This window comes from Capsicum annuum, chromosome 4, assembly GCF_002878395.1.
Source record: "Capsicum annuum cultivar UCD-10X-F1 chromosome 4, UCD10Xv1.1, whole genome shotgun sequence".
Lineage (NCBI taxonomy): Eukaryota > Viridiplantae > Streptophyta > Magnoliopsida > Solanales > Solanaceae > Capsicum > Capsicum annuum.
In genome coordinates this window covers 111237461-111245469 of record NC_061114.1, presented here as the reverse complement: position 1 = coordinate 111245469, position 8009 = coordinate 111237461, and the positions used below count along the sequence as shown (strand labels likewise).

At 34.3% G+C, this 8009-nt stretch overlaps 1 non-coding gene across 1 annotated transcript; it reads left to right on the top strand.

Moving 5' to 3' along the window:
- Positions 1 to 787: 787 nt before the first annotated feature.
- Positions 788 to 893, top strand: LOC124898209. Its single transcript, XR_007055185.1, has one exon. It is a non-coding gene; the product is annotated as a small nucleolar RNA R71 (small nucleolar RNA).
- Positions 894 to 8009: the final 7116 nt, after the last annotated feature.

Genomic DNA, 8009 nt, shown 5'->3' with positions numbered 1-8009 from the left:
AAATTTGCCTTGGTATCACTAGGTAGGCCTCCTTGAGGCTTTGTATTCTACACTTTTGCAATTTGAACAATTTGCAACTCCAGATTTCTCATAAAAAAACTATTGACTATTTAACTCTACTGCAAACTACACTTGTTGAGTCTTTACTTCTGTTGCAAACTGCACGTGTTGAGCTAAAAGCTGCTTCATCATCTCCTCCATATTACTAGCTTGAGCAGTAGCCTGATTATTTAGAACCTGCTATTGATTTTGTTGCATTGTCCCCTTATACAGATTAGTGTTAGTGCCTAATTACCACCCCAGGAGAAATTGGGATAGTTTCTCTAGTTGGGATTATAAGTATTGCTAAAATTATGTTGTCCTTGACGATTTGCATTCCCTACGTAGTTGAAAAAATTTGGATTAGCCGTACAAGTATCTGTTTTATGCTCACCACTTCCACAAACCTCACACTAAGAATTTTCCTATTGGAGTGTATTAACTTTAGTTTCTTCTTATGGAACCCCCAACTTTATGTTATTAAGTTGAGTAATCATATGATTTTGCATTACTGCAATATGTGCTTGTAGTGTAGTAAATTGGTCTACCTCCAATACCCCTATAGCCTTTATAGGAGCATTCTTAGAATCAGCATGCCAGTCCAGATTCCCTTGTGAAATCTGATTCAGCAGTGTGTACAACTTTTCATAAGTCTTTTCAAGATCCTGTCCACCTATTGTTGAATGCAAGAGAATCTTTGTATTTGGCTCCAATCCCTCAGTGAAAGTATGAACAAGAACATCATTTAGACTAATGATGAGGGAAATTTTTTATCATACCTTTAAATCTCTCCCAAGCTTGGTAGAGATTCTCTCCTTCTTTTTGTCTGAAACTCAAGATCTCGCTTCTAAAACATGCATTCTTCCCTAGTCAAAATAATTGAATAAGGAAATTCCGGGCTAGACCTTCCCATAAAGTGATGGAGTGTGGTGGTTTAGCATGTAACCACCTTTTTGTTTCCCCCATTATATTAAAAGGAAAGAGTGTCAATCTAACAAAATAAGAATTCACCCCTTCTGGAATATAAGTATTGCTTATTTCCAGGAAGGTCTGTATGTGGTGCTATGGGTCTTCATGTTAAAGACCATGGAATTGCCCTGCTAAATTCAATAATTGCACCATATTTTGCTTCAATTGAAATTGACAACCTAGATTGGGCTTACGAATATGTTTGTCACATAGTTTGTGAGTGGGATTGCTACCTTACGAACAAGTCTAGCAGCTTGTTGAGGAGGAATAGCTGGTATAACTGGAGGTAGGACATTTCTAGCATTTAGATCGATAGGGTCATTTGGATCAACTACATGAGCCATTTGAGCCTGTTGATAGGGATATTGAGCTCTTCACCTCGGTTGAAATAACATTTCTAGTTATACAAAAGGCTCTACCAACTCTTTATCTCTCAATAGTCCTGTAGTCCACTAATCCTGCAAAAATTCAGCGACTAAGATCAATTTATTAACACTTAAACTTATTATCAATGACAAAAGATTTAGCAATTTACTATTTATATTAGTCCCCAGTAACGACACCAAAAACTTATTGTGACTCAAATGAACACGCAAGTGTATGTGATCGTACAAGTAATATAGTGACTTAGACAGTCAGATATAGTTCCTACAAGGACTAAGCAACTAGAAATTTACCCAACTTTTAGTTTTAGACAACGAAGTATTAAGTGTTGTAAATTATCAAGATGAGTGTTAATTTAAGAATAAAAATATAAATTAATAAATAAGAAATAATAGTTTATGACTAGATCAAAGCAAGCAACGGTTGTAACAGTAATGATAAGAATTCCAGGGTTGAATCATATCAAATAATCATACAAATCTCTATTCTTATCGCAGTCTAATTGGTTATAGGGTTGTTGATTAATTATGCTACAATCTTGGTCTCCTGACCTTAAATTTTCTATCTATTGAATATTCCAACTACTACTCCCGCAGAGATACAATAATTCTTCTAGATTCATAAAGTTGTCTTCTTGCAACTGAACCAAGCAAGGCTTCTAGGTATATCCCTAATCTAGATGCTAATTCAAACCCCTTATTTCATAAAAGATTAAGAACTTTACTCCTTAATTTCTTCATTCTATCCTACGATTCTCCTCCTGGATTCACATAGAAATATAAATTTATTCTAATGGTGGCCACTCATCTAAATATTAAGCTCAAGAAATTAAGAACAACCCATCTGATAATCCAAAAAGAAACTATGATAAAGAATATCAAAGAGTAATTATGTCCTTTGCTTCAACCCCAGAACAAGGGTATTTAGCCTAAAAGAAAGAATTTTTTGCTTTTCTGCCGCTGCTATTCTTTCCAAACTCCCCCAAATTATCTAGGATTTTTTTCTTTTATAGCTAGGACAAAATACTAAAAATCTTCCCAATTTTTCCAAACGGTGTGTTCCATGCCATCAAATGCCATATTCTTACAAACTTTGTATAATCGCAAAAATCCATTATTTAGTGAAATTGTGAAATTTACACTCACTGCGATGTGAGACTATCGTAGTGAGCCACTAGATTTTGACAATTGTGAAATCTCATTCCTCCACGATACGTTAAACTTCTAGGTCTCAAAAATTTGTAACTGGGCTTGTACCGCGATGCGGTGAAATCACACTAAGTCACTGAAAAGTGCAAACTGTGATTTCCTTCTTCACCGTGATACGCCATAATCGCGGACCAATACTGGATTTTGCCAAATGGAAATTTGAACCTCCCCGCGATGCGCCATAATCATGCTACTCCACTGGAATTCGGCCAATGCTATTTTGTCGGTCGGCGCAATGCGGTGGCTTTATAAACATGTAGTTTTTCCTTCCAGCTTGTCTTTTTGATCTATGTTCCCATGACTTTTATTCCTTATACCATGAAATATCATTAATGTATCCAATTGCGTCCAATTCATCAAGATTTGAGCCTTTAAAACACAAATCATATCCATTAGGTACAGAACATAATTAAAGCTAAATTATACTCAAGAATTCACATAAAGGTTCTCAAAACAAGTCCAAATCTGGGTGCATATTGGTGCCTTGAACATATAAATATGCCCAAGATCATTAACCATGAACAAGTGTTTCCTCATAATTTCAAGTATTCTTCCATACCCAAATCATGATAACTTGTTTTATTGTTGAAATTGTCGGATTTTTAAGTTTAAGTCATGAAATTTCCTATCATGTCATTACTTTGAAATTATCGTATTTTACTATATTTTTAGTGCTGGTGAGATATGAACACCCGATACCTAGATAGTCACGCATATTTCAGATTTTCAAGTTACAAGTCATTCATACCATGTTTGTATCCTTATATTCAAATTATCATATCATGTAAAACATTTATCATTTGTTGAATTTTATTGGATTTATTTATGAAATCCCCTTGTTATGATTAGTTTACATAGTTTTATATACTTTAGATTATACGTGTACTATTATTTTTAGAATATCATGACTTGACCTATGTATGTACCTGTTTGTGCTTCTGTGTCATTTAGTTAAGAGTAACACTTAGCACTGAGTGAACTCAGGGATGGCGGCTCCCCTGTCAGTTAGGCATGAGTCATTTTAGTAGCATTCCCTAAGTTTCAGACATATGAAGCCACCATAGATTATGAGGAGGCCCATCAATAGAGGCATGACACCCTCTTCCTTTGGGACATCAACTTTGTGGATCCATACCATCAGTGTTAGTACTCATGGAAAGGTATTGATACCCTTCAAACTGGGGTTACAGGTTGGAACCCTATTAGCTCAGATTGGGCCATGTCGATTATAGTTAGCTCCCATAATTTTAGTCTAGTATTCAGATTATATCAACTTAGGTTTGTATGACCAAGTGTTTAATTTATCAGTTACTTAGTTATTCAATTTTACAGATTATTTCCATACATGCTTCACTTGGTCTTGCATTTGTTTTACATGCCTTGTTTAATGCTCAATATCTTTACATAATCCTTAGTATGGTTTTGCAACCTATTCAACTTTAACTTAAGATTTACATATGGTATTTATTTTATACTGCTTCCCAGCTTATAAAAATATTTCAGCTTATGATTTCACTATGTCTTTCAGTTTTATGTAAAGACCTATTTTATATGTATATTTTAGAAAATAACTTATGTCCTCAATTTTAAATCATGTTTTAAGTATTTTCACGATTAGTGCATGTCTCACATACTCAGTGTATTCTAAAGTACTGACCACATATATGTGTTTGTGGGTATATTCCTTCATAATATAGGTACCATATGTAGCCCACACATTTAGCCAGCAGTTAATGAGTTATCTTATTGTGAGGACTCAAGTCAGTTGTAGTTCCTGTCTTTTATTTTCATTATTTTTCTATTGATTTGGGATAGTTGGAGACATGTCCCAACTACCTATATTCAGTATTATAGAGGCTTCATAGATGGTTAGTCAGAGTTAGTAATTGTCATTTAAGTTCTTCTCTCTCTCAGATTTTAGTATTTTAAACTTTGATCACTTAAGTATTGAAATAGTTTATCTCATGATGATTATGTTTTTGCTCAGTTGTTTAGCATTTATTTATATATGTTAAATTAGTTTCTCAAGTATTATGCCAGTATATGGGTTAGCTAGGGATCACTTGTGTTTCTAAGCACCGTGTTACGACTGGGTAGTCTCTAGTCATGACAAACTTGGTATTAGAGCACAAGGTTCAAGTTTCTTAGGGTATATATAAAGTCGTGTAGTACAGTCTTGTAAAATGGTACGGAGACATGTGTACTTTTCTTTGAGAGACTACAGGGCATTTAAGAAATGTTTTCCTTCTTTCATATCATATATTGTGCAGTAGAGATGTTGCCTAAGAAACTTATATAAATTCTTACATTGCTCTATGTATGCCAACTCTGCCTTATTTTTGACATAATAGAAACAATGAAACTTAAATTCGTACTGACGAAGTTTTCTCATACAATCTCCATAAATAATTATGAGATTGCATGTGGGATTAAAAGGATCCCATCAGTGACTTTAAGTTCCAAAGTGTTATATTTTTCATTCTTATTCATAAAAATCATGCACTATGACAAATTTCAAATGTTCCCTCAAATCCCTTCTCAGAATCTTATGACAGCATATGAGCTAGAGTTAAAAGCATAAACATAGAAGTTTAGTAGTAGTGTAGTGGGGATAGTGTTTATCTGAATTTAGTTGATTATTTATTCATGGAGCCAGATGTAGTTTGCTTAAAAGCACTTTGAGAAATATTTCATACCTAAGGGAGACTTCGAATATGTTAATGCTTTATTTGGGATAGATATTAGGCAGTGACCACAATGATGAATGAGTTTGTTAAGGTTGGTTATGTTCATTAAATTTTGAGTGCAATAGTGTTTCATAAAAAAAAATTCCCATTTTTGTGTCTTGGCTAAAATTTGAGACTTAGATTTAGGAGATTTTAGTGTGTGTGTTTTTTGTTTCTAGTGTTAGGTTCTTGTTCCCATACACTATATGAGTCTATATCTTGGATTTGAGCTTAATCCGGGTGGTTTTGAGTTGTTCACCATTGTTGAGTTGAAGGTTGAAGAAACTAGTAAGGTGAAGCACAAAATTGTAAGGGTTGTTATTGATATAGCAGCTTGAAAAATGTGTGGTTATCTTTGGGAGTACAACGTGAACTTGGGGAAACAAAAATCATACAATTTTGAGTTCATTTGGGTTAGGTTAAATCTTTGAATGTTCTTGTTATTCTTTATGTTCTTCACAAATTATTGAATAAAAATATTCAAGATGTGGCATTTGATCTAAAAGAGTCGAGAAAATAGTGTGGTCATTATTTGTCTTGAAAGACCTAAGTCCAAGCCATACAAAAGGACAAAGGGAACAAAGGGGCCTTCAAAAGGAGCCTTACCAAAAGGATGCAATAGGTTACCCTTAAACAAATTCCAAGGTATCCAAAACAAGAAAAAAAGACAAGGCTCTTAAAAAGCTGCCTTGCCAAAAAGGTGCAAGGAAAGTCAAACATTTTTGAATTTGAAAAGAAAGGCTTCAAGCCTTGTGTTTTCACTCCCATAACAAAAATTCCAATCTTCCAATTGAAAATTGACCAACTCAAATTGAAAACAAGAAATTCCCAAAAACGTTAACCAAATAGAAGCTGCTACATCATCAAACATACAAATGTCATACGCTCAAATTTTAGATTCTATGTTTCTTTTCCTTGTTTCTTTAGTTTTATTTCTTGAGTCAAGTACTGATTAGAAACTAGTAATCACCTACTAGATTGTGAATTAGTTGTTTGAGTCCGTTTTCTTTGTTTTTTCATTCTTTGTGTGCTTTAACCAATTTGAATACTATGAGGAGGTGTTGTACGATCTCTTCCCCTTGACACAAGGTCATGTATGATTGGGTGCTGATTTGATTGCACTACATAGAGTTCCAAAATGTAAAATTGGCCTAAGGTTGTAAGAGATCAATGGGGAAGTCATCTCTTTACCTTTATCCTTCCCAAACCGCAAGGAGAAGTGATCACTTACCCCAATTCGAGTGTCATTGATAGATAAAAGATTAAGAGAAGTAAGGGTGTGCAAGGTGGCAATCCAAGAGTGGAAAAAGGAGAGGTTGTGAGGAGTAAAGTGGGGGGTTTCCACCAAGAGCTAAATATATTTGTCCTTTTCTTTCTAAGGACATTTTTGTAGGTACCAACATAGTAAGTGAAGAAGGACAAGTGCTAAAGGAAAAGATTCCCTTTGAAGGCTTGACTAGGGAAAGCTTAGAACTGCCGAAGCTTGTGGGGAACCTTCACACCAAGGTAAAGAAGGATGACTCAAGAACTTTAAGGTAAAATAGCTAACTCTTACACTTTTGTGCATATGAATGGTGATTGTGTAGCTAGTATCTCATTGAGTGTGAGTAGTAACTTACCTATTTGTGAGTCTATTAATTCTTTGCCTCTTATTTATGATGTACATATTATGAGTGTGGATACACTAGTTGATCCTATTGATAACCGAATTGACTCTTCTTGTAAGATCAATTTATGTCCAACTAGTGTTGAAGCCATTGTGTTCAATAAAAGTGCATCGTCTACAGATTCATTGTCTCTTAATGATAATATGCACATTGTGAGTATGGATACACTAGTTAATCCTATTAATGACTGTATTGACTCTTTTTGTAAGATTAATTTATGTCCACCTAGTGTTGAATCCATTTTGTTCAATGAAAGTGCATTGTCTACGGATTCTTTGGCTATTAAGGATAATGTCCATATTGTGAGAGTGGATACACTAGTTAATCCTATTGATGACTAAATTGACTTTTCTTGTAAGATTAATTTATGTCCACCTTGTGTTGAAGCCATTGAGTTAAATGATAGTACATCATCTTGGAGAAATTATGTTGATCATCTTATGTGCAAAACTAGTCCACTACTTGAGATTTTGTGTGTTGTAATTAATAGACCTTAAGTGTGTGAAGAATTTGAAAAAGTTGGTCAACATGATAGGAGTTAACTTGTGAGCTTGTCTTTTGATAAAGATTCTAATGTTTTCTTGGATCATAGGGATAATCATGTACTTGAAACATCTTTGAAACTTGATAATGATCTTTTAGAGAGTGGAAGTGCTTGTTTCAAATCTACCCGCATGATAGATCATTCTCTCTTTAGGTATAATATCTTATTTTAAGAGGGTATAATCACTCTTAATGAACCTAGTGGTGATAATGACATTGAAGGTATAGCTTGTGTTGGAGGTTATAACCTATATGCTAACCCACTATAGTGTGTCAACATTCCTCCTAAAGATGGAAATCTCCTCTTGAAAGATGAGAGTACTCTTAAGGGTAAGGAATATGTAGTTTTAGAAAGGAATAACCAATTGGGTGATGATAGCCTTGACTTGCAAAACCCAAAAGGTGGTTATTCCTTGAAAATGATTGTGGATGTGATCCTTTGTATGACACCCCACCTTTGTTTGATAATTATG